The sequence below is a fragment of the Hypanus sabinus genome, chromosome 14 (genome assembly GCF_030144855.1).
Source record: "Hypanus sabinus isolate sHypSab1 chromosome 14, sHypSab1.hap1, whole genome shotgun sequence".
NCBI lineage: Eukaryota > Metazoa > Chordata > Chondrichthyes > Myliobatiformes > Dasyatidae > Hypanus > Hypanus sabinus.
The window spans coordinates 60,345,389-60,371,061 of NC_082719.1; positions in this window are offsets into that span (position 1 = coordinate 60,345,389).

Here is a 25,673-nt window from a genome sequence, read left to right on the forward strand (position 1 = left end):
TCATTTTCACATTCAAATGGCCATGAACATCTCTGGGTTTTACTAATCCAGTTCTTTCCTGGACAGCATACTACCCACAACTTCCAAAAATACAATTTATCTTAAAGCTTTGAGACACAAAAGACTGCAGATGCCCAGATCCGTATCATCAGGTTCACTGACGGCACAATAGTGGTTGGCCTTGTAGGAAAATTTAGGAGGCTTGTCATATAAGTGTGAAGAAAACAGCTGGAGTCTCAATGTAGGCAAGGCAAAAGAGATGATTGTGGTCTTCAGGTCGACCACTTTCCATTGCACATCAATGGATCTGCAATGGAGAGAGTGAAGAGCACAAAGTTCCTTGGCCTGACTCCTCCTTCCCACGCACACACATACAGTATGTTGTCCTCTAACCCCAGCAGGCCATCTTCTTAGGCCTCCATCCTCCAGTGGACTTATAGATTCACAGGCATTGCAGCTTAGGCCTCTCCAGTGGACTTGCAGTGCTCTGTTGACTCAGGGCTTTGGTCATTGGGCATCAACTTCTGATCATCCTTCAGAATTTGATCCTTCAGTGTCGACCCAGGACATGCCGATGATGACGAATGACAGTCCTGGATGAGGACCCAAAATCATGATTAGATACCTATGGTGTCACTGGCCCTTGATCCTCCTACTGAAATGGAACACAGATTCCTGAACACTTTGATGCCTCCAGCCTTTCTCCTCGCTAGTCTGCTGGCCCACCATTCAAGCACATGTGGTTGTTGACCTTTGAATGCAGAGTGGAAGTTTAGACTCAGGACTATCCTCTAATACCCCCTTATCTGTGTCTCTAAACCCTAACCTGTTCTCTAACTGTATCTAATATCTGCTGGTACTGTATTTTGCACATTGGCCTTGGAAGAATATTGTTTGATTTGGCTGTATTCATGGATATTTATGAATGGTTGAATGACAATTAAAACTTGAACTTGAACTCCCCAATGTCAATAACTGATGTTAACTTCCAGCTCCTAATCATTCCAATTTAAAATTCTCATTCTTAGGTTTAATTACACACCTAGAAAGCACCTTAAGGTGACAATTATACACAATTTTAAGGTGACCAAATTTTAAGTAACTTCAGTTTACTTTGAGCCCCATCTTTCTCTCATCCAACCCTCCCCCCCCCACTGACCCCTCAAATGCTTTACCCTACTGGGGCCCCAATGCTAATCCCCGTCATGTCTTTACCAGCATTTCTTATGTGCCATTTGGTACCCCTCCCTGCCTCTCTTCTTATTCTGGCTTCTTCCTCTTTCCTTTCCACTGATGAAGGACCTTGGCCCAAAGTGTTGACTGTTTATTCCCCACCACAGGCTTACTCAGCTTCTCCAGCACTTTGTGTGTGTTGCTGAAGATTTCCAGCATTTACAGAACCTTTTGTGTTTACTGTTGTTGATTCTGGTGGTGTTTTCTTTTCAAGCTCAAGTTCAAGTTTGTTGTCATCTGACTGTACATATATACAACTAAACAAAACACCGCTTCTCTGGACCACAGTCCACCCACAAAGCCCATATCACACACAAAGCTTTCAACAATATAATACCATAAAAAAGTTAATAATGCTTGTGGTGTGCAGCACAGATATACAGTAAGCAGATAGTAAATATAGTAAAAAGCTCACTGACGTAGTGACAAGACCTAATGGTGCCAGGGTATTCATTAGTCTCACAGCCTGAGGGAAGAGGCTCTTACTCATTCTGTCCTAGACTTGATGCTCTTTCCTGATGGTAGTTAGTAAAAGTGATTGTGGGAAGGACGGTAGGGATCCTCGACAAAGTTCCAGGCCTTTTGTCCACAATGCTCCTGATAAATGTAGTTTGGGTTTATACACAATTTTCCTATAATGGCTAGGAAATATTGTGGATATTCTTTCTCACCAAATTCCTTAATATTTCCTGTTATTACATGATGCTCATACCTCAGATAGAGATGATAGTATGGATTGGACAATTTTAATTATTATTTTTAGCATATTTTGAAATTGTTACCCAAATATCAGTATTGTTCCTTGTTCCAGATTCCTTGCCACACTGGCTTAACTAATATCTATTAATGTCAAACTTTAATATTTCAGACAGGGAAAAGAGTTCCAACTTTCCATCACAAATTGTGTAAGCACATGTCATGATTTTACTTCAGAGTGCCTCAGTTATGAATTGCACTCTTGATCTGGTTTTTGTCACCAGACGAAATTATTATTCTGCACACAAGCAATTCCTGTTATGCTTTTAGATTACACCTCCTCTTTTCACATGCCATAGTTATGCAGTTTCGATTCATACATTAACCCATGAAGATTCTTTTTGAGAAATATTTTGAGAGATTTGTATTCTGCGCTTTGTAATACAAATAGATTTTTTTTTACTGAGATTGGCAAAGTGATCATAGTATTCACAAAATTTTTGGACCAAGGCTTTGGACAAATTTAGCATCTATTTCTTACTTGTGTGTTCCAATCTCTTGGGAAAAAAATCCCTTACCCATCTGTCTAGCTTTTTAAAATATCTGTAATTTAACTTGCAGATTTTGTGGACATGAATAATTACATAATTTTGCTCTTCCACAGCTTCTGAACATGTACCACTTAGAAAAGATTCCTATTTATCACTCTTAACTTCAACTCATTGTTCACATTTATCTTCCCTACAATAGTTTTTTCCACTCACTTTCATTCTTTGCCCTCCCCTTACCTAGTCTGTTTGTGTCCATTCTAACTTCTTGTTCCTTCTGCTGTCTAGAGTGTCTGCTAAACCAATGGCATCTTTAATTCTGGATGAAAAACTCTATGTCTACGGACGAATATACATTGGTAAGATAGCGTACAGATCTTCAGGAGCACCACTAATCACAACCAACAAGCAGAAAAGAAATTATTTGCTTCTCACTTTTCTCTTACCTCTGACCCAGTTACCCGCTCATGCCAAATGGATACCTTTACATTCTACATGTATTCACTTTTGCAAATAATCCCCAGTGGAAGCTTACCACCAGCCTGCTACAAGCACAGGTATGCACTCTACGCTGAGAGTTCCCCTATTCATAATGCTAATGGCTTCTGCAGGAGAATGTGCAAAGAGAGAAAGTTGAGAATTTATAAGGCAGACTGCACCATCTAAATAATTTCTTTCTCATATATACCTTTTACTACCAGTTTAAGCATCTATAATTAATGTTTACTGCCATCATTAATCTACTGTAGTTGTTAATTTTCAAAACTCTTTAGCAGTCTTCATATTTAAATGAATAAATTTCATATTACGTGTTGTTACATTTAATGTGCCTTTATTTAGCAAGATGACTAACCTGAAAATTTAGAAGAATTATATCTGTCATTTACACTTCTTGGTTCAAAAAGATCTTTTTAATTTTTTAGGATACTGCCAACTTGTAGACAAGTGTTTTAACAATAACTATGTTTTGTGTTGAAAGACACTTAAAAGGTTAAATGCAGTTGGCATGAAAAGAAGATGATGTGGAATCTGTTATCTTCTGTTAAAATTACTGACTAACATTTTTTCTATTTGACATCAACTGGCATTTTTCCAGAAGGACCATTTCCATCAATGCAATTGGCAATATATTCCAAACTGGAAAATTTTCATAAAGGAACACTCACATCATGTTAGATTTTACCAGAAGATAACAACTGTTGGTGCCAAAGCAGCTATTATTTGGAAATTTCACTGTCTGCGATGGTCTCACAGGCTCCAGCATGACCTGATTTGCCTTCAGAAAACCTTAGTACACATCATACCCAGCGGCCCCGGCACCTCATCTAAAGTTAGCTTGACTCACAGCTGGTGCAGACGCATAATTACATTTCACTCATTTCTTGTGGTGCTTGCATCATTGTTTGGGTATTTAAACCTGTTCTCTGGGCCATCCTGAGATGGACAGAGATGAACTTAGATCACAGATCAATACATGGAAATACAATGTTGTAGCCATTACTGAAATTGGGTTGAGAGAGTGGTAAGAATGGGTGATTATTGTACCAGATTTTTAAAGTTTTAGAGGAGTTTAGGGTGGGGGGGAGTTACACTACTAATCAGGGACGATATCACAATTACACTCAGAGGAGACACTGAGTCTATTTGGGTGGAACTCAGGAATTGGAAGGGTACAATCACACTGTTGGGATTCTACTACAGACCCCTAATAGCCACTTGGAAATTGAGGAACAGGCATTTAATCAGACTATGGAAATGTATAAAAATAACAGGGTTGTTGTGATGGGGGATTTCTAGTAGCCTAATATAAACTAGGACCTTCTTAGTGTAAGGGGTTTAGATGGGGCAGGATTTATTATGTGTTTCCAAGAAGGTTTCTTAAATCAATATGTGAATGGTCCAAGGAGATGAGGGGCCACAGTGGATCAGATATTGGGTAATGAGTCTGGCCAGGTGTCTTTCAGTTGGTGAACAGTTAGAGAACAGTGACCACAACTCCTTAACAGTCAGGATAGCTCTAGATAAGGATAGGTATGGTCTTTGGGGGAGAGCTTTAAAGTGGTGTAGGGCTAATCACAAGGGCATTAGGCTGGAACTAAGAAGCGTTAGTTGGGAATACCTTTTCTCTGGCATGTCCACACCGGACATGTGGAGGGTATTTAAATATCAACTTCCACAGGCATCCATACCAGTTGCATCAGCATGAGAGTCAGGATGCCAGTGCTGAACAGAGAGATCACGATGAAGTCACCTGTATTGCTTCCGCATCATGCAGCTTTGGTTCAAATTCTGCCTCTCATCAACTTCCAGTTAAAGAGAGGAAATCAAGACTATCTCCAGGATCCTTTCTGAAGTTGAAGAGGAAAAATAAAAAGGAAGATGTGGAGACCACACAGTCGCCAAGGTCAGAACAACAGCCACAGTTCAACACAAACCAGCAGGAGGAGTTGCTATCTATGATACGCAGCCAACATAGGGAGCTCTGTGACAGAATTAGTTGGAAGTTGTGCAAAGATTCACTGATCACATGGATGTATTCCAGGGCTCCATTATCGGGCCTGTGAAGCAAATTATGGTCACACAGTGAGTACAAAAACAGAGATGAACAGATAGGGTCTTGACACAAGGATGTGAAAGAAATGAACACATTGAGCAGAGTACTTAAAAAAACTTAATATTAACACAACAAATGAAAGCAATACATCTGTGGAAACAAATAGCTTATCATAAAAGCTCATCAAACCACCTCAGAGACTGACTGAAGTTGGTGAGTGAATAAGGTACTGGCTATATCTTTATTGGAATGAATTGCTGTTCCTTGCAGGTTTATGACATAGTATTGTGTTTGTTTTTATTTAAAGGGGGGAGATATGTGTACAAAATAGAGAACTTCAATTCCCACTGGGTAATGCGGGTAGTTCACTGGGAAATGGAAATGATGTTGGTGCACTGGCCTCACACACTCAGTGTTGAACAATGTTTTGTAAATAAAATGTTTTAACATTAAACCCACACCAGGATTTACTTTATTAAGAACAAACCTAACAGTGTAGGTAGATTGGATTAGTGTTTGAGTGATTTTGATTTGCTTTTTAGCTGGTTTGACTTAACAGTTTGAGCCAAATGGCCTTTTCCTGTGCTGTACTGTTCTATGTTCTATAGTTGGTAATCACAGAGTTTTTCTTTATGCTTCTGATTCTAGAGGCTATGGTCTTAAAATCCCATTTTAGCTTTTGAACTTATGAGCTACCTTAACAGTTCCAGTTCAAGGAAAGTGTACAACATTCTGAGGAAATACTTGGATAGAAATTAACTCTTGATCACTTCTGCTTGTTCTGTTTGATACAAAGTATTTCCTGGGTATAAAACATAGATCAGTACAGCACAGGACAGGCCAACCTCTATAAACCTATTCTGTGCTCAATCTAAAGCTTCCCTCCCACGTAGCCCATAGCCCTCCATTTTTCTTTCATCAAAGTGTCTATCGAAAATTCTCTTAAATATCCTGAATGTATCTGTCTCTACCACTGCCATTACCCCTGGCAGGGCATTTCAGGCACTCACCAGTTTTGTGTAAAAGAGCTGCCTATGATGTCTGTCCCAATCTTTCTTCCACTCACCTTAAAATGAATGTCCTCTTGTATTAGCCATTGCCACCCTGGGAAAAAGATGCTGGCTGTACTCTCCATCAATGCCTCATATAATCTTGTACATCACTATCTAGTCATAGATAGTGATGTACACTCCCCTTTCACTCCAATGAAAAAGTGCCTGAGCTCCCTCAACCTATTCTCATGAGACATACTTTCTAATCCAGGCAGCATCTTAGTAAATCTGTTCTGCACCCATGTCAAAGCTACCACATCTTTCCTATCACGAGGTGACCAGAACTGTGAACTATGTGGTGAACTACATCTACCTGTCTGGACATGCCCCCTGCTGACTGCTCCTGTGGCTCCCCCCAAAGACCCCTGGATAAAGGCGATCAAGGCCTGAGCCCGGCCTCTCAGTCTCCAGGATGTAGTATGGTGGTCAACCACTGCTGGTTCCTTCTTACTGTCAATAAAAGCCGATATTTCGCCTTACGTCTCAGAGTGAGTTATTGATGGTGCATCGCTGAACACAATATTCCAAATGTTGTCTAACGAGAGTTTTATAGAACTGCATATTATTTCGTGGCTCTTGAATTTAATCCCCCAACTAAAGTAGGCCAACTCACTATACACGTTCTTGACAACACCTTCAACTTGCTCTGCAGCATTGAGGGAGCTATGAATGTGGACCCCAAGATCCCTCTGTCCCTCCATTCTGCTAAGAATCCTAGCATTAGCCTTGTACTCACTGTGGGGAGATGCAGGAAAGGACTAGATAGGGTGGATGTGGAGAGGATGTTTCCTGTGGGGTGGGGGTGGGGAATCCAAAACTAGAGGGCACAGCCTTCAAATTGAGGGGCAACCCTTTAAACAGAGGTGAGGAGGATTTTTTTTTTAGCCAGGGGATTATAAATCTGTGGAATGCTCTGCCAATGGCTGTGGTGGAGGCCAAGTTCGTGCATACATTTAAGATGGAAGTTGTTCGTTTCCTGATCAGTCAGGGCATCAAAGGATATGGTGAGAAGGCAGGTATATGGGGTTGAGTGGGATCCAGGATCAGCCATCATAGAATGGCAGAGCAGACTCAATGGGCTGAATGGCCTAATTCTACTCCTGAGTCTTATGGTTTTATGGATCAGCGGAAAATGCTGGATACTGCATAAGTCCTCCACTGCAGCTTGCCAAGTCACAATGCTGTATAATCAGACCACGTTGACATGAGTAGAGTAGGAGATTTTATAGGGGATAGTGGGACTGGTGACTATTACAGCCGCTGAGGGAACACTTTCAATGGAGGAAAAGGAATACATATTGACTGAATCTCCTTCATGTGTGCTATTATGCTTAAACTATTTCTGAAATAAAATTATAACCATTACCCTACCACAGCACAAAACCCTGATTTTAAACACTCATTTGCAATCCCTCTCTATTTTGATAATAATCTGCCATTTGATTTGTCTTACTGAAGTGTATGACTTCACACTTCCCCACGTTAAACTCAACTTGCCAGAACCCTTATGTTAAAGTGTCCTTGAAAAGTGAACTATTTTTATATCATTGCCAAAGTTGGAAACCTTATGTACTGTTTCTCCTCCAGGTCATTAATTTAAACAATTGTGGGTCAAGAGCTGATCCTGGCAATATTTCACTAGTTACCTCCTTCTGGTCTGAAAAGGACCTATTGATTCAAACACTCTGTTTTGTTTATCAATCATCAGTTTTCACTCCAATTCAACAGACTTCCGCTGATAATATGGGCTTTTAATATTTGTAGCAGTCTTTTATATGACACTTTGTCAATGCCTATTGAAAAATAAATATACTGCATCTCCAAGTTTCTTATTATCAATTCCTTCTGTTATATCCTCAAAGAATTTAATCAAAACTTACCTTCATTAAACCATAGCAACGTACGCACAAAATGCATGAGGTCAGGCAGAATCTATGGAGATGATCCATCATCAGGAATGGAAAGGAAGGAGAAGATGCCAGAATAAGAAGGTGGAGTGGGACGGGGGGTGGATAGGTGATGAGGAAAATCTAGAAAGTGATAGGTGAAGCCAGACAGGTGGAGAAGAGGGGATGCAATAAGGAACTGGGAGGTGATGAGTGGAAAAGGTAAAGGGCTGGAGAAGAAGGAAACTGATAGGGGAGGAGATTGGATCATGGGAGAAAGGGAAGAGGAGGGGCACCAGGGGGAGGTGATAGGCAGATGAGGAGAAGAGGTGGGGAAATGATGAAGAGGAAAGTGGGCGGGGGTGAATAAAGATCATAAGATCTTAAGACATAAGAGTAGAATTAGTCCATTCAGTCCAGTTGGCTTCACCTATCACTTCTAGTGTCCTTATCCCCCTCCCCCCACCTTATTCTGGCATTTCATCACCATAGCTGATTTATTATCCCCCATTCCCCTTCGTATTCTGGCACCTACTCCCTTCCTTTCCATTCCTTCATGGTGGATTACCCCTTTCTGCCCCATTTTGCTACCTTCTCCCTGTAACCTTTGACATCCTGATTAATCAAGAAACTATCAATCTCCACCTTAAATATAACCAATGACTTGGCCTCTGCAAAGAATTTCACAGATTTGCCACTACCTGGCAAAAAAATCTTTTCCTCATCTCTATTCTAAATGGATGTCCTTCAATTCTGAGGATGTGCCCTCTGGTCCTAGACTCCCCCACTATATGAAACATCCTCTCCACACCCATTCAATCCAGACCTTTCTATATTCGATAGGTTTCAATGATCTTTCTCATTCTTCGAAACTCCAGTGAGTGCAGGCCCACTGGCATCAAATGCTCCTCATGAGTTAACCCTTTCTTTCTTGGGATCATTCTTGTGAACCTCCTCTCTCTCCAATGCCAGCACATCTTTCATAGAAAAGGGGCTCCAAACTGCTCACAATTCACAGCAGATTCACATGAGAAGTGGAGGATATGAGAAGTTGGAAACAGAGTCTGATGTGTTGGTAGGTAAGGACACGTGATCTGCACTCACTCATCTTCCCACTGTTGTAACAGTGATAAGAGTCCCTCCTCTTGTTCTCTGCAACTTCCACTATTTCCAAAGAGCTCATACCACGGAACACATCTCTCCCTCCCTCCCACCTCTGCTTTTTTGCAGGGACTGCTCCTTCCATGATTCCCTAGTCCATTCGTTCTTCCAAACCAGCCTCTCTCCAGGCACTTATCCTTACAAGCAGCCTACACATCTCCTCACTCACCTCCATTCAGGGCCCCTAACAGTTCTTCCATGTGAGGCTTCACCTGTAAAACTGCTAGGACCGTCTATTGTGTCTGGTGCTCCTGATGCGGCCTCCTCTACATTGGCGAGACCCGTTGTAAATTGGGGGACTGCATTGTCGTGCACTTCCACACCATCTGTCACTAGTGGGACTTCCCAGTAGTCAAACATTTCAATGCCGATTCTCATTCCTGTTCTGACATGTTAATCCATGGTCTCCTCTTATGAGGCTAGCTTCAGGGTGGAGGAGCAATACCCTCCAAAATGATGGTATGAATATAGATTTCACCTTCAAGTGTACAAGATTTCCACCCCCGCTTCCTCTATTTTACCACTCTGACCTTTTGCTTCTTCTCACTTGCCTATTACTTCTCCCTGGGTGCCCTCCTCTTTCCCTTCTCCTACAGATCACTTTCTCACCTGATTTTTAGCCCTTGAAGTTCCCACCCACCTGGCTTCACCTATCACCTTCCAGCCAGCCTCTTCCCCTCCACCCACTGTTTAATTCTGGCATTTCCCCTGCTTTCTTCTCAGTCTTGAAGAAAAATCTTGGCCTGACAAGTCAACTATTTACTCTTTTCCATAGATGTTGCCTGACCTGCTGAGTTCCTCCAGCATTTTGTGTGTGTTGCTTTAGTTGTATACCAACTGCCCATCCTCAGCCTTTTCTCTCTGGTTCCTCTCCCTGCCAAGTGAATTTAAACCTTATTCAACTGCTCTAGCAAACCTACGGGAAAGGATACTTATCCACCTTTGATTCAGATGTAACCCATCCTTTTTGTACATGTCATACATTCCCCTGAAGTGATCCCAATAGTCCTGAAATCTGAAACCCTGCCCACAGCACCAATTCTTCAGCCATGTATTCATCTGCCACATCATCCTATTCTTACTCTCACTGGCATGTGGCACAGGCAGCAACCCAGAGATTACTACCATGGAGGTCCTGTTTTTCAGCTTTCTGCCTAGCTCTCTATATGTCCTCTTCAGTACCTCCTTCCCCTTTCCTACCTCGGTCATTGGTACCAAAATGTAGCAGGACTTCTGGTTTATCACCTTCCTCCTTTAGAATGCCGTGGACTCGTTCTGAGACAGCTCTGGCACTTGGGAGGCAACATACCCTCTGTCTCTTTCACGTGCACAGAATCTGCTTTTGCATCTCTAATTACTGAATTCCCTATCACTACTGCATTTCTCTTCTTCACCCCCCCACCCCCACCCCTTTCCCCTCTGAGCCAGAGAGCCAAACTCAGTGCTAGAGACCTGGTTGCTGCAGTTTCTCCTGGTAGTTCATCCCCCACAACAGCATCCACACCGGTATAGTTACTAATAAGGAAAAGAGCCACCGGGGTTCTATGCACTGTCTACTTATTCCCTTTCTGTCTCCTCCTTACAGTCACCCAAGGGCCCGCCTCATGCAGCTTAGGGTTGTCTTTTGCCCAGTGGCTCCTACATATCACCTTCTCATGCTCCTGTATGAGCCGAATATCATGGAGCTGCAGCTGCAGTTCCTTAATTTGCTGCTCAATGCATTTCATGTAGATGTAGTTATCAGGAAGACTGGAAACCTCCCAGATTTCCCACATCTCACATAAGGAACATAGTAACATAATAACATCTCTAGATCCATTCTTAGCTATGTAGTAACAGAAAAAAATACTTTCTAGAAACTTTCTGACCTACTTAGAACCTCCAACTGTGCTCGTCCAAGCCTGTTCTTGCCCAAACCTGTTGAGCCAAAGCCGGACTACTCCAAATTTGTCTTCTGTGATGGAGGCAGGGAGATCAAGAAAAGGGAGAGAGGTGTCAGACGTGGACCAAGTGGATTGAAGCACAGAATTGAAGTTGGAGGCAAGGTTGATGAAATAGATGAGCTCAGCATGGGAACATGAACCAGCATCAAACCAGTATTCAGTGTAGCACAGAAAGAATTGGGAAGAATTCCCAGGGAAGGCTCAGAACATGGGCTGTTCCCAGTAGCCACCAAAATGCTAGGCATAGCTGGGGTTCATGTGAGGGTCTGTAGTTACACATAGAGTTGAAGATTGTGGGAGGAGCTGAAAGAGAAATTGTTAAGGGTGAGTCTAGTTCTGTCGAACAGAGGGGGGTACCGGTGCGGTGGGGGATTGGTTGTTTTTTTCTGTCAATAAAGCAGAAAGCTCTAAGGCCTTCTTGATGGGGGATGGAAGAGCATTGGGACTGAACATCCACAGTAAAAATGAGGCGATTTAGGGTCAGGGAATCAAAATTTGTTGAGGAGATCAAGAGCCTGTGAAATGTTGCGGATGTACTGCAGGTGGGAAGGGACTGAACCATGAGGGATAAGATGGAGTTGAGTTATCCTGACATGAGTTCAGTGGGCCAGAGTAGAGTGAAGTGTGTTCAGAGGAGGTAAGGTTTGGATAGGAGAGAGGAGTGCTGAAGTTGAGCTGGATGATGTCTGAGCTGGTTAAACCATGTTAACTAAGTTTACTTATTCCAGCTTTCCTAATTAATGAGCTGTTTCTTCTTTGATTATTGTCTCTAGCATCTTAAACTAACCGGCTTACAGTTCCCAGCCTTCTATCTTTCTCTTTTGTTTAAATAAGGGAGTTTTATTGCCTCTCTTCTGATCTTCTGCCATCCTCCTGGAGTTCAGAAAAGCTTCATTCATTGGGCCCACTACCCCTGTAATCTTTTAAAAACCTAACTTGCAGTCCATCAGGTCGTGGAGACTTGTTCACCTTCAGCCATCCCTTGTTAAAGGGAATTGTGTAAGTCCTACCAAGTTTTCTGAAATGATCCTAACTGATATTTTTGGAATATTAACTATATTTGATTATAACCATTTTCCTGATGCAAAATAATTATGCAATGTATCTGCAATGTCCTTGTTTGCTGTTGTCATTTCACCAGTCTCATTCACTAAATGGTGCACATTTACCTTAGTTTCTCTTCCTAATGTCTAATTTTTTACTGTTTGCTTTATATTACATGCAACTTTTCTCTCAGAATTTATTTTCTCTCTTATTTGCTTTTCACTCTATGGTTGCTGGATCCTAAAAACTCTGCAGTCCTCTGGTCTACCACTAACTCTTGCCATTTTATATACACTGCTTTCCAATTTAACAATGTCATTTACCTCCTTCGCTATTTACAGATTGCACTTTATTCTTCATTCTGTTATTGCTTTACCTCATGCTATCTAAGTGCATTGTGTAAAGATCGTATCTGTGTAAAGTGTGCAAGACAAGCTTTTTCACCGTATCTCAGTGCATGCGACAATAATAAACCAATTCCAATACTTTCTCATGTAATTTCCCTTTTTGATTGGGATAAACTCTTGCTAAACATTACAGACCTGTTATTTGAACAGACCACTATCTCTGATAGTGCTGTCCCATAGATGCTGTCTGGCCTGCTGAGTTCTGCCAGCATTTTGTGTTTTTTTATTTTTTCCACTATCTCTTAGCTTGTTTGCCCAGTCCATCTTAAACAACTTCTCCCTTACACATTATAATTGTACAGATTTAATTGAAAACACAGGTCCTTTGGTGTTCACCCTCAAACTGCATTTAGAATTCTATCCTGTCATGTGCTGTTGCTCCCTAGGGCATCCTAAATCACAAATCCCTAATAGATCCTTCCTCATTCCATAAGACCAACTCTAAAATATCCTGTTCTTGGGTTACCTCCACAACGTGCTGCTCTACAAAAGCAATTCCTGATTCATGCTACAAATTCCTTTTCCAAGTTGCCCTTGCCAGTTTGGTTCATCCAATGATCTTGATTAAAATCTCCGATGGTAATTGCTGTTCCCTTCTAACATTCTTGATACAGTGAAACCCTGTTATAACGCAATCGTTTGGGTCCATAAAATGTTATCGCGAGAAAAGCCGGGTCGCACTAAATCAGGGTTCAAGAAAATCAGTGCTCAAACTGACCCAATGTTGACCTACATTCTAAAACACCCCTATTTTTGCCCTATTTGACTCGTGTTTTGCACGTTTACCTTTCTGCAAGTAAATTACCTTTGAATTAAAGAATTCCACGAATAAATCATTGTTGTTACTGTGGAAATTAAAACACAAATTAACCGGTACGCTTGCCTTCACCGTGCCATAGTTGCGTTACAGATGATCTCGGTGTCCGTCAGGTGCTGATATGTTGGGCATTTGTCATCGGCAGAGTACCACTGGTGTAGCTCTTCTCTGTTCCATTCAGACAGCTTCTCTGCCTCATGCACGTCTTCCTCTGTGAAGCCGTACAAATCTGGCTCGTCATCATCCTCTTCCGTGGTGGATTGGCGTGATGAAAAGGCTGGTACAAGACTATTCTCCCAGTATTTCTCTACACATGACGAGCTGACTGCTGCCCAGGGCTTCCCACCTAGTGGCAAACCTACTTAATTATACTCGAACCAATAGGGAGTTTACACTTTGGGAGTCACCCACCCATGTCTTCTCCTGCTATTTATGATTTCAATACAAACTGACTCCATATTACAATCACTGCTTCATATCACAGCTTAGCACTGCTTAGTACCAGCTTTTGATCAACAGCGTCACCCAACCTTCCTTCACATTTTGCTTGCTTTTTGGAACAGTGTTGAATGAACAACCAGTCTTGGCCATCCTTAACCACACTCCTGAGTAATTATAAACAACATACTTACATGTTGCTGCTGTGCTACCACCTCATCTATCTTGTTGCAAATGCTATGTGCACTCATATAAAGAACGTTAATCCTTGATTTTTTACATTATTTGCAACTCTGGATTTGTTGTTTGGCATACATTCATTTTCATCCAATAACCTGCCGTATCATGGTATGACCAGCTACAATATAATATTTATGTGGACTGTGGCTATGGACCCTCCCCTTCGCATCCAAGTCCTTCTCCTGTGTAGAAGTGATGTTCGTAAGCCTATCACCAGACAGACAACACAATGCTCTGCCCTAACTGGAAGCCCTGGATCAGAGGTTCCCATATTTTGTTATGCCATGGGCCAATACCATTACCATTAAGTCTGTGGACACCAGATTGAGAACCCTTACTCTGGATGAACCTGGATATTTGAATTCTGCTGAAGGATAGATTTGTGGTGTTCAGTACTGGCAAACTGAAAAAGAACTGGAGGACGAGGAATGATCTTCAGAGAGGAATTACATATGCAAAGTGGCAATTCTGGGCAAAACTTGAATCACAGAGGAATACTTGACAGCTGTGGCCGGGCTTGAATGCCATTACCTCTTACAAAGCAAAACCAAGATACATAAATTACAACACACACCAGATGCTGGAGGACGTTGGCAGATCAGGCAACATCTATGGAAATGCATATACTGAGAATGTTTTGGGCCGAGACCCTGCATCAGAACTCAAAGAGAAGGGCGAAGAAGCCAGAATAGGACGGTGAGGGAAAGAAGTACAAGTTAGAAAGTGATAGGTGAGGCCAGGTGGGTGGGGGAGGGTCTATGAAGTAGGAAGCTGGTAGATAATGTGTGGAAAAGGTAAAGGGCTGGAGACAAAGGAATCCAATAGTAGAGGGAGTTGTCCCTGGGAGAAAGGGAAGGAGGAGGGCACCGGGGGAGATGATAGGCAGATGAAGAGAAGAGGTAAATGAGCAGAGTGGGGAATTGAAGAGGAGAGGAGGAGGGGAAAATTACCGAAGTTGGAGAAATCAACATTCATGCCATCAAGTTGGAAGAAACCCAGAGGAATAAGAGGTATTGCTCCTCTAACCAGAGAGTAGACTCATTATGACAGTGGAAGAGACCATGGTCTGACACATCACAATGGGAAAGGGGACTGAAATTAAAATGTTTGGCCACTGGGAAATTCTGCTTTTTGTGGATGGAGCGAAGGTGCTCAATGAAGCGGTCCCCCAATCTATGTTGGATCTCACTGATGTAGAGGAAGCACCATCGTAAGAAATGGATACAGCAGATGACTGTTAGACTTTCACAGGTGAACTGTTGCCTCATCTGGAAGCACTGCTTGGTGCTGTGAATGGAGGTGAGGAAGGAGGTAAATGGGCAGGTGTAGCAACTTCTTCCACTTGCAGTGATAAGTGCCAGGAGGGAGATTAGAGATGAGGGATGAATAGACAAGGAAATCACAAGTGATACATGTAGAAAGCACAGAGTGGAGAGGTAAAGAAGTGTATAATGGTAGGGTCCCACAGAAGATGGCAGAAATTGCAGAGAATAACATGCTGAATGCGGAGGCTCATGGGGTGGTAGTTCATGACAAGAGAGACTCTGCCCCTGTTAAGCCAGTGGGAAGATGTCATGAGGATGGATGTTCAAGAAATGGAGGAGATATGGGAGAGGGCAGCGACGGTGGAGGAAGGAAAGAGCATTCTTTGAAGAAGGAAGACATCTCTGTTGTCCTGGAAAGTAAAGCCTCACCCTAGGGACAGATGCAGTGGAGATGAAGGAACTGAATAAAGGGAATGCCATTTCAACAGGAGAAAGGGTGGGAAGAGGTATAGTCAAGATAATCATGGAAGCTGGTAGATATATCAAAGATGGTGGTAAGCAATTTGTCTCCAGAGATGGAGACAGGGAGATCCAGAAAGTAGAGAGAGGGGTCAGAAATGGACCAGGTGAATTTAAGGGCAGGGTGGAAGTTGGAGGCAAAGTTGACGAAATTGACAAGTTCATCATGAGTGCGTGAAGCAGCATCAATGCAGTCATCAATACAGTGCAGAAAGAATTGGGGCATTACCAGGGAAGGCTTAGAACATGAACTCTTCCTCGTAGCCAATGAAAATTAGGCCAATGTAGGTGCTCGTAGCTACCCCTTGAGTTTAGAGAAAGTGGTAGAAGCTGAAAAAATGTTGAGGCTGAGGACCAATGGAGGAGGGTGACGCTGGAGGGAAACTGTTAGGTCTGCTCATTAAAAAGAAGTAGAGAGCTTTAAACCATTCCCGATGGGGGATAGAAGTTCATGGTGACTGGACATCCCTGGTGAAAATGAGGTGATCAGGGTCCAGGAAATTGAAAATTGTTGAGGAGGTGAAGAGCATGTGAAGTGTTGAGGATGTAGGTGGGAAAGACCTGAACCAAGGGGAATAAAATGGAGTTCATGACATGAGTTCAGTCATGCAAGAGCAGGCAGAAACAAACTGTCCACCTATACCTTTTGTAAAGCTACCAACTTGAATGGCTATCTTGACTATACCTCTTCCCACCCTGTCTACTATAAAAATGCCTTTCCCCTTTCAGAATTCCTTTGTTTCCACTGCATGTATTCCCAGGATGAGGCCTTCCTTTCTAACAGAGATGGCCACCTTCTTCAAAGGACAGGGTTTCTCTTCCTCCACTATTGATACTGCCTTTATTTCCTGGATATCTGCACTCATCCCATCTTCCCACCGCCTTAATAGGGATACAATTCCCCTTGTCCTCACCAACCAGCCCATGAACATTTGCAACCAGCACTTCATTCTCCGCAACTTCTGCTGTCTTCAATGGGTTCCTAGCACCAAACATATAATTACCTCTCCCCCACTCTCCACTTTCAGCAGTGATCACTCTTTTTGTGATTACCTTGTCCATTTGACCCTCCACACTTATCTCCCTCCTGGCACTTTTTCCTGCAAGTTGAAGAAGTGCTACAGCTACCCATTCACCTACTCCCTCACCCCAATTCAGGGCCCCAAACAATCAGTCCAGATGAGATAACACTGCAAATCTGTTGGGATAGTCTACTGTATCCAATGATCCTGATGCAGCCTTGGTGACATCTCTTACATATTAGGGGATTACTTTGTTAAGCCCCTTTGCTCTACCTGCAAATAGCAGGATCTCCTGGTGGCCAACCATTCTAATTCCAATCCCCATTCTCGTTCTGCCACGTCATCCATGGCCTCCTCTACTACCACGATGAGGCCACTTTCAGGTTGGAGGAGCAGCACTTCATTTTCCTTTTGGGCATCCTGCAACCTGATGGCATGAACATTGATTTCTCCAACTTCCAGCAATTCATCCCACTCCCTGTTCCCTCTACTTAATTCCACTTTCTGTACTCCACTCTCTTGTCATCATCTCCCTCTGGTGCCCCTCCACCTTTCCTTTCTGCCATGTTGCACTCTCCTCTCCTTATCAGATTCTTTCTTCTCCAGCCCTTTACCTTTTCCATCTATCACCCCCCCAGCTTGTTACTTTGTAGCCCCTCCCCCACCTACCTGTATTCACTTATCGCCTTCTAGCTTGTACTCCTTCCCCTTCTCCCACTTTCTCATTCTGGCTTCTTCCCCCTTCCATTCCAGTGCTGGTGAAGGGTCTCAGCTTAAAATGTCAACAGTTTATTCAAATTGTCTGTCATTACAATAGTCCACAGAAAACACAATTTCATTGCTTTTTCCACTCAGTTCTGGAACACCTGGATAATGAAGATGCATAAGTCAGCATGTTCTTCATTGACTACAGCTCAGCATTTAACACTATCATCCTCCTGACTCATCACTAAGCTCTAAGACCTGGACTTCAGAACCTCTCTGAGTAACTGGTCTTCTATTTCCCAGTTAGTACAGATTGGCAATAAAATCTCTTCCACACCCACTATCAGCACAGGTGCACTACAGGGCTCAGCCCCTGGATCTACTTATTTTATACTTACAATGATATTTCTAAGCATAGCTCCAATGCGGTATTTAAGTTTGCTCAGGACACCACTTCTGTGGGCTGCATCAGAGATGATGACTCTGCGTATAAAAGGGAGATTGAAAATCTGGTTGAGTGGTGCCACAACAACAATCTTTCACTCAATGTCAGCAAGACTAGAGCTGACTGTAGACTACAGGAAGAAGCTGGAGGTCTGTGGTAAACTATGTATACCTGTCTGGACACGCCCCCCCCCCAGCTGACTGCTCTAGTGGCTCCTCCCACAGACCCTGGTATAAAGGCGATTGGAGGCACGGCCCCGGCCTCAGTCTCCAGGATGTTGTGTGGTGGTCACTTGCTGCTTGTTCTTTCTTCCAGCCAATAAAAGCCTATATCTCGCCTCACGTCTCCGGGAGTTATTGATGGTGCATCAAGGTCCATGAGACAGCCCTCATTAGGTGAACAGAAGTGGGGATGGTCAGTAGCTTTAATTTCCTAGCTATCAACATAACAGAGGATTGTCCTTGGACCAGTATATAAGCATTACCACGAAGAAGACAAGGCAGCGTCTCTGCTTTCTTAGAAGTTTGCGTAGATTGGGCAATACAGCAAAAACATTAACCAATTTCCATTGATGCTCAGTGGACAGCATCTGTTTTGACTGCATCAAAGCCTGGTATGGTAACACCAATGCCCAGGAAGAGTAAAGGCTACACAAAGTGGTGGATATAGCCCAGTCCATCACAGGCAAAGTACTCCCCACTACTGAGTACATGTACATGGAACACTGCCACAAGAAGCAGAATTCATAATCAAAGACCCCCACTATCCATGCCATGGCTGCTTCTCTCTACTACCTTTGGGCAAGAGGTACAGAAGTCTTGGTTCAGTAACAGTTGTCATCATACAACCATCAGGCTCCTGAACCACTGTGGGTAACTTCATTCACCACTACTCTGAACTGATTCTGCAATCTCGGCTCACTTTCTTTTTTTGTATTTTTGTAATTTATTTTTTTTTATTGAAATTCATCATCAAACAATTCCGTAAGATGTATTTCAGATACTATACATATATATCATATAGTCATATTTGCCACAAATCTCCACATATTTATCTGAGGTATACTCTTATAGAAAAGAGAGGAAAGAAAGAAGAAGCAAAAGGAGAAAACTATGTACAAGTAGGGAGTGATCTTTTATTTTACAACATATTCATTTATCTGTGAGAATAAAATCAGGACTACTTTCAAGGATTTTTTACAACTTCCGTTCTCAGTTTTATTTTTATTTGTAGTTTGTCATATTATGCTATTGGTGTTTGTCATTCTTGGCCCATTTATGTAGTTTTTCAAAAAATTCTATTGTATTTCTTCTTTTTCTATAAATATCTGTAAGAAAATTAATCCCCTGCAGTAGATTTAGATTTATTTATTAATCACATGTATATTAAAACATTTAGTGAAATGTGTTCTTTGCATTTAACAAGTAGCACACTTTGTGGATGTGCAGAGGGTGGCCCACAAGTGTTTGCCACGTATTCTGGCTCCAACTTATCATGCCTACAATGTTCATCAGAACAACGCTCACCCAACATACAAGCAACAACAATAAAACACCCATCCCCCCCCCCCCCCCCGAACCATATGCACACACATCTGACCTGAGGAGATACCACCCCTGGGTCCAGAACTGACTGACATTGGGTCTCCTACCACTAGATTTGCTGACCTAGTGGCTTCGGCCTCCAAACTAGAGGAACTCTGAGCTATAATCCAAGGCTCGTCAATTATGGGAATCTGATCTCAAAACCACTGACCGGTCAGTGCCCTCCAGTTTCAGGATCCGCTGACCTTAGATCTCCAACCCCAGGACTCACTGATCTTGGGAGTCACCGGCCATTTTCTTGGGGTGTCATAAGCCTCGGATCTTCATCCTTGGACATTGCTGGCCTCTGACTTTGGAATGCTTCAACTTTGGATAAGGTGTCGCAGTTGTCATCAAGGTAATATTCAGAAATATTGTCATGGAGCAGACGTAAATTCGGAAGAAGTTCTCTTGTTTGTGGCATAAGGATCATAACTAGTGAGAGTCAAATTAAGCTCCCAGTGGGAGGACATCTGTGACTTTGACTGGTGTCATCTGGAACCCTCTCTGTGCCTACTGCAGGGATAAGGGGAATGAAAAATTAATGATGGAGAGCAGTGCCAGTGTCTTAAAATCTGAAACAAAATGGCACTGATATAACAATTTTTAATTTGTTTACTGGATAATGACATATTAAAAGTAGCTCAGTCATGAAATTAATATATATGAGTTAACATTTTACAAATGGCATTCAATGGATTTTAAATTCCCATATTTATGTTCTACAGAGAAATAACTTATCAACGCATGTAATTTGCTTCATGAACATTTTCAAAAGAGATCCTTTGAAGTATTATCAAAAGCTTCCATGGGGTGGGAGAGGTAGTAGCTGAACTAAAGAGATTTTTTTTATCTAATGTCACAATTCTCTACAATAAACTTTAAACCTAATGCACTGCTTGCCACATGAACATCATTGGGTGGAAAATTTAAAGAAAGTTAAGGCACAAATTCTTCAGGATCTGACAGTTTGCAGAATTTTGCTGACCTCTTACTCTTACACAAAGTTCATTGGGTATGTAAATACAACCTCACATGTGCTTTCCTGTATAAATACATTGGGGAGCATCTGGTTCATGATGACAGATGAGAAAAGCTCATTTATCTCAACTGATGTCTTTATTGTTACGAGCACAAAAACATACCAGGCACAATATCCCAGCGAGGGAACCCACTCAGTCACAGACAGATGTGAGAGGTGATTATTACATACCCTGGTTACAGTCAGGGTGACCCACAAACACACTAGTAAATTACTGTATAACCCAAGCAAAAACATAACAATAAATGAGCTTGAACATCTCACCATAATCCCAAGAACAATAAATAACTAGGGCTGGCTGTCGACCATGCCTCTGGGCACCAAGCTGCCCCCACCGGAGGGGTCACCCATCCCCAGAAGCCCTAAGAGTCCACAACAAAGTCCAAGAATCATGGTGGTGGTTGCTACTGTGGCCTGGGGCACTTGGGGGGTGGGGGGGTATCCCTCAGGAGAGGCACTGTTTGGTGAGGCAAGAGGCAGGGCAACTGGACCGTCACTTCATTCCTTCTTGCTCACTAGTAGGTGCTGGCCAAGGGCTGATTCCAGTGCAGCACAACTACCTCCTGCTCAGGCAACCACACCAGTTGTACCACATCGGAGATGAGGTCGAGTTGATCTCCCGGCCCCTTCTAGGGGCTTTCCAGCTCGGGAAGCAGCCCTTTCTTCTGGGAGGGGCAGTACACCCATATTCGTCCACCCCCAGTAAAGTCCTGTCCTGGCTGCAGGCACCATAAGCCCATTTTTAGCAGCCGCTGGCTGTGCTTTGGTTCTGCTGAGCCGCATCCTGAGCAGCTCATAGGCGCCCCCTGAGGTGCTGCGGGTACTCCGACCCAGCCTCCCCAGGAATCTTTGGCTCGGGGGTGGGGGCCAAATAACAGATCTACCGGTGTGAGCAGCTCCCACCCAAACATGAGCACAGCCAGCGTACACCTGGTGCTTTCCTGAACTGCCGTCTGCTATCCCACAATACTAGGGATGGGTGATGATGCCAATTGTGCTGATGCCAGGATGCAGTTAAGACACTGCACCAGCCATCACTTTGTGGGTGAAAAGGGGTGGGCTGCGTTTTGGTGTTTCCCAGCCACCTGCAGACCTCACCAAAAACCCAGACCTCAGTGTTGTGCCTCTGGTCACTGTGGCGTTCTTCAGAGGTATTGGAATGGTAGAAGAGCCCCTGCATGAGTTTCTCTCTCAGTGGTGGGCTGGCACCCTATATGCCTCTGGCCACTTTGTGAAGTGATCAATGGCCATGAGAACATAGCAATTCCCAGCATCTGTACAGGGGAAAGTCAATCCCTATGTGCTCCATTTGGGCCCCCACAAGGTACTGCTACATTGGTGCCCTTGACCGGCTGCCCGGCTCCTTCTGGTTCATGGAAGCACTGCGGCAGTGCATGAACAGCTCCACATCCTGCCTGCGTCCAGGCCGATAGAAGCGCTCTCGCAACTTGCCTAATGTCTTTGCAATCCTGAAATGGCCGGCCCCCACCAGCTCGTGCAACAACCGCAGCACCATGGTGCGGAGCTCCCGGAGATTTCCGTTGCTGCTGGGAAACTAGCACCACCAGAACAGCAACCAGTCGCGCACCTTCAGCATGCCCATTGGGAGCATAGGGCTTTGGTCTCTGGATCTATGGCGGAGAACTCACCCCACGCTGGCCGTCGTCCCTCACCTGGGCCAGCAGGGGATGGCTCATCCGCTCGTTGCGCAGCAGCTGGTGCTCCCTGGTGGGGAGGTCGCTGCTAGCTGCCACCACCGCCGCTTGCCCCTGGCTCTGCTCCTTGAGGTGGCAAGAGTAGCGACACTCGGTGGCCCCACAGGGGGAGTGAGAAAAGGCGTCAGCACTGCCCTGGTACCTGTCAGCATGTTGCTGTATCTCAGAACTGCAGCCTTGGAGAGCTTCCGATACTGCACTAGCGGCTCCTCGGGAAGCTCAATAGACAGGTCAGCGATGCATGGACTGTGTGAAGCAGGAAGGTGCCCTGCCACAAAGCCACCGCTTCAGTGCTGGGGTAGAGTCGCCGGTGATGGTAGCCAGCTGGACTGCCGTAGTTGTCCACCCAGGCGGGGTTGGCTGGTCCGTGTTGGGAGGACACCCGGATGGATGATGGTGATGGTTGACCCTGTGTCCGTCCACCAACGCACGGCATCTGATGCCCTCCACGTACAAGCCTTGCTCTTTACCTAAATGGCCCACCCAGGGAGGTGACACCAGAGGAATACCACTGGAGATCTTGGGCAACAGTGGGATGCCTTTGGGGCCAGGTGGCTAAGATTGCTTCTGCCCTCTCTGCCACCTTGGCCAGCAATGACAGTGATGTCAGGCGAACGTGCTGCTGAAGGAACTTCGGTGTCAGCACCTTTACGAAGATGTGAAGGGCAACCTCTTCCTGGCCTACGGAAGGGAACTGGGGGGTAGATGTGCTGAGCACAGTAGCGGAGATCTGCTGCAAATGTCACCAAGCTTCTCCCACTCAGTGCTGCCTGCTGTCCAGTTCTTCCCTCATTGCTCCCTCCAATGGCCTCAGCTCAAAACATTGCTCCAGCGCCACTGAAAGAGCCCTGCTCAGCCAGCATTAGGTCAAGCAGGGTCTGCAGGGCGTCCCCCTCCCGGCAAGGTGCACCGCTGTCTCGTGGGGCTCCACCCATTGTGCCATGCAGAATTTGCACTTGCACCGGGTAAGGTTCCAGGCAGCTAGTACCATTGCATCTGGGGAGCTTCAGGCCAGACATTGTGGCATTAATTGCTGGAGCCCCTTGGTCCTCCTCTTTCTTCAGCGGCCTTGGTGGTGCTTCCCGCGTTGCTCATCCTCCCATGGCTGAGGTGTCTTGGGTTCCCCAGTCCAGGCCGCGAGAGTGGCAGGTGATGCATTCTGCCGTGTCTCCTGTGTTGGGGGACACTTGCCCAGTCGGGGTTCCCTGGGAAGGCACAGTGCTCTGTTCCCAGGCCCTCCCTCCCGGTTGGCGCCCGGCTTACGTGTGCAGGTGAGGCATACCGCTCGTTCACTAACTTATCCCCAGGTCTTAAGATGCTCCATCTGACATTGTAGCTCTTCAATTTCACCATCAATTTCCGATCCCACTCCTGGCACCAATGTGGTGAGCATTCAGTCCATGATGACAGACAAGAAAAGCTTGTTTATCTCAACTAACGTCTTTACTGCAACAAACACGAAAACAGACTGGATGCTCTGAACCAGTAACAGAACCCATTCAGTCACATACAGAAGGGGGAGGTGATGATCACACATCCCGGTTACAGTCAGGGTGACCCACTAACGCACAAGAATAACTGTATAACCCATGCTAAAATCTAACAATAAATTAACTTGAACATCCCATCATAATCTCATGAATGCATTTTAAAACAAGAACAATAAATTGAACTGGTCACTAGGAATGCTGGGCGGGCTGTTGACCATGCTCCGGAGCACCACAATACATTTTTAGGACATTCATTAAAATTAGAACATTATTTTAGATGTTTGAGGAGTCACTAAGAGATGAGGACATTGTTGATTAATTATGTTTTCCAGATTTCAAGCAAAATAAAATTTATGTTACAAGACTTGACTATTGCAATTCTACCAATACTTATAACTAACAATTACAGCAGGCAGGTAAAGCTATGATATCTTTCTTTATGCAAATTGTTAGGAAATAACAACTAGCAGCTTTGTGGCCTCACAGTACTGAAATAAAAGGTTAGAACTATTTCTGCTAAAGTACAGTTTCACTGGAATACACAATTAAGTTTCTGTTGTGTTCTTTCAAAGTGATGGCATCTTCATCTTCTTAGTTAGTCCCTTGGAGTTGAGGATAACTTGGTCCCATTTGCAAAAATGTGGGTTCCACAAACTCTGTCACGGTTGGGGATTAATGATGCAGGTAGATACATAGCTGGATTGAGGGCTTCTTCCACTGTGCTTAGGCTTCATGTACGCTATTAGAGATATCTGAGATGGTTGGTGCCTTACTGTATATTTCCCTGCCGGTTTGAATGATATTGGGTTAGGGACTAACATGTGTTTGTGAGGACGCCATATTTCTTAAAAGGCACTCTGAGGCTGTCCTTGAAGTACTCTCTTTCAAACTGGTAATGCCTTCTCTGCATCTATAATGGAGAGTATGGTTCACCATCAGGGCAGCCGAAAGATGATGAGTGTATCATTGCTGGATGTATTCACCAGGGACAAGATACAGAGGAGTTTTCAGAGACACAGTTTGTTTAGTTTGACTGCAGGAAGAGACTCGGATATCTCATGAATCCAAGAAGGTGGAACTCAGTGTTGGTTGGCAGATATTGAGCTAGGTGCTCAATGATGTCTTGGTTATCCTATGCTTTTTTCCATTGTCTGGCTGACAGATGCATTGATGGATTTGATCTCGACATGTACGTGTACCCTTGTTGACAGGTGGCCCTTGAATAATGAGAAGTGATCCAACTTGATCAGGGTTTCATCCTGGTATTTAATTATTGGGGAGTAGTATTGAGTTGCAAAGTAGTTGATGGAGACCTTTGTCTTCCAGATATTTAGTCTGCAGTCCATACTTTTATTTAACTAGTGAAAGGCTTTCTATGGAAAGAATAAATGAGATTAAGAAGAACCAGAACTTGACACTGCGTCTCACTTACTTACAGTTTCATAATAAACCTGAATTATTAGGTATTAGGTTATTAATTCATTTTATTTTACTAGATTCATTAATCTGCTTAATCCTGAAATTATTTCTAGTTAGTGTCAGCCAATTATTGTTTTGTTTAAGAAAGCATTGTTTAGTTTTTTAAATATTTTTGTCATTTTATCCTTGAGGCAGCCTGTCATTCAGGGGTTTGCGACCCAGCTGTCTACAAGATACGCAAGCCTGTACTCGCGCTTGGGCAATACGATAAGAAGACAAACCTGCTGCCCATGCATCAGGCTCCCCCTCTCCATGCACCTGATAAACCCAGAGGAACAGCAGAGACCGATACAGTTTGGCACCAGCAGCATCGCAGGAGTTGCTGGTCAGCACTGAACTCAATGTAGGACTGCCTTAGGGACTCCAGCTGTCAGGATTTACTCCCGAAG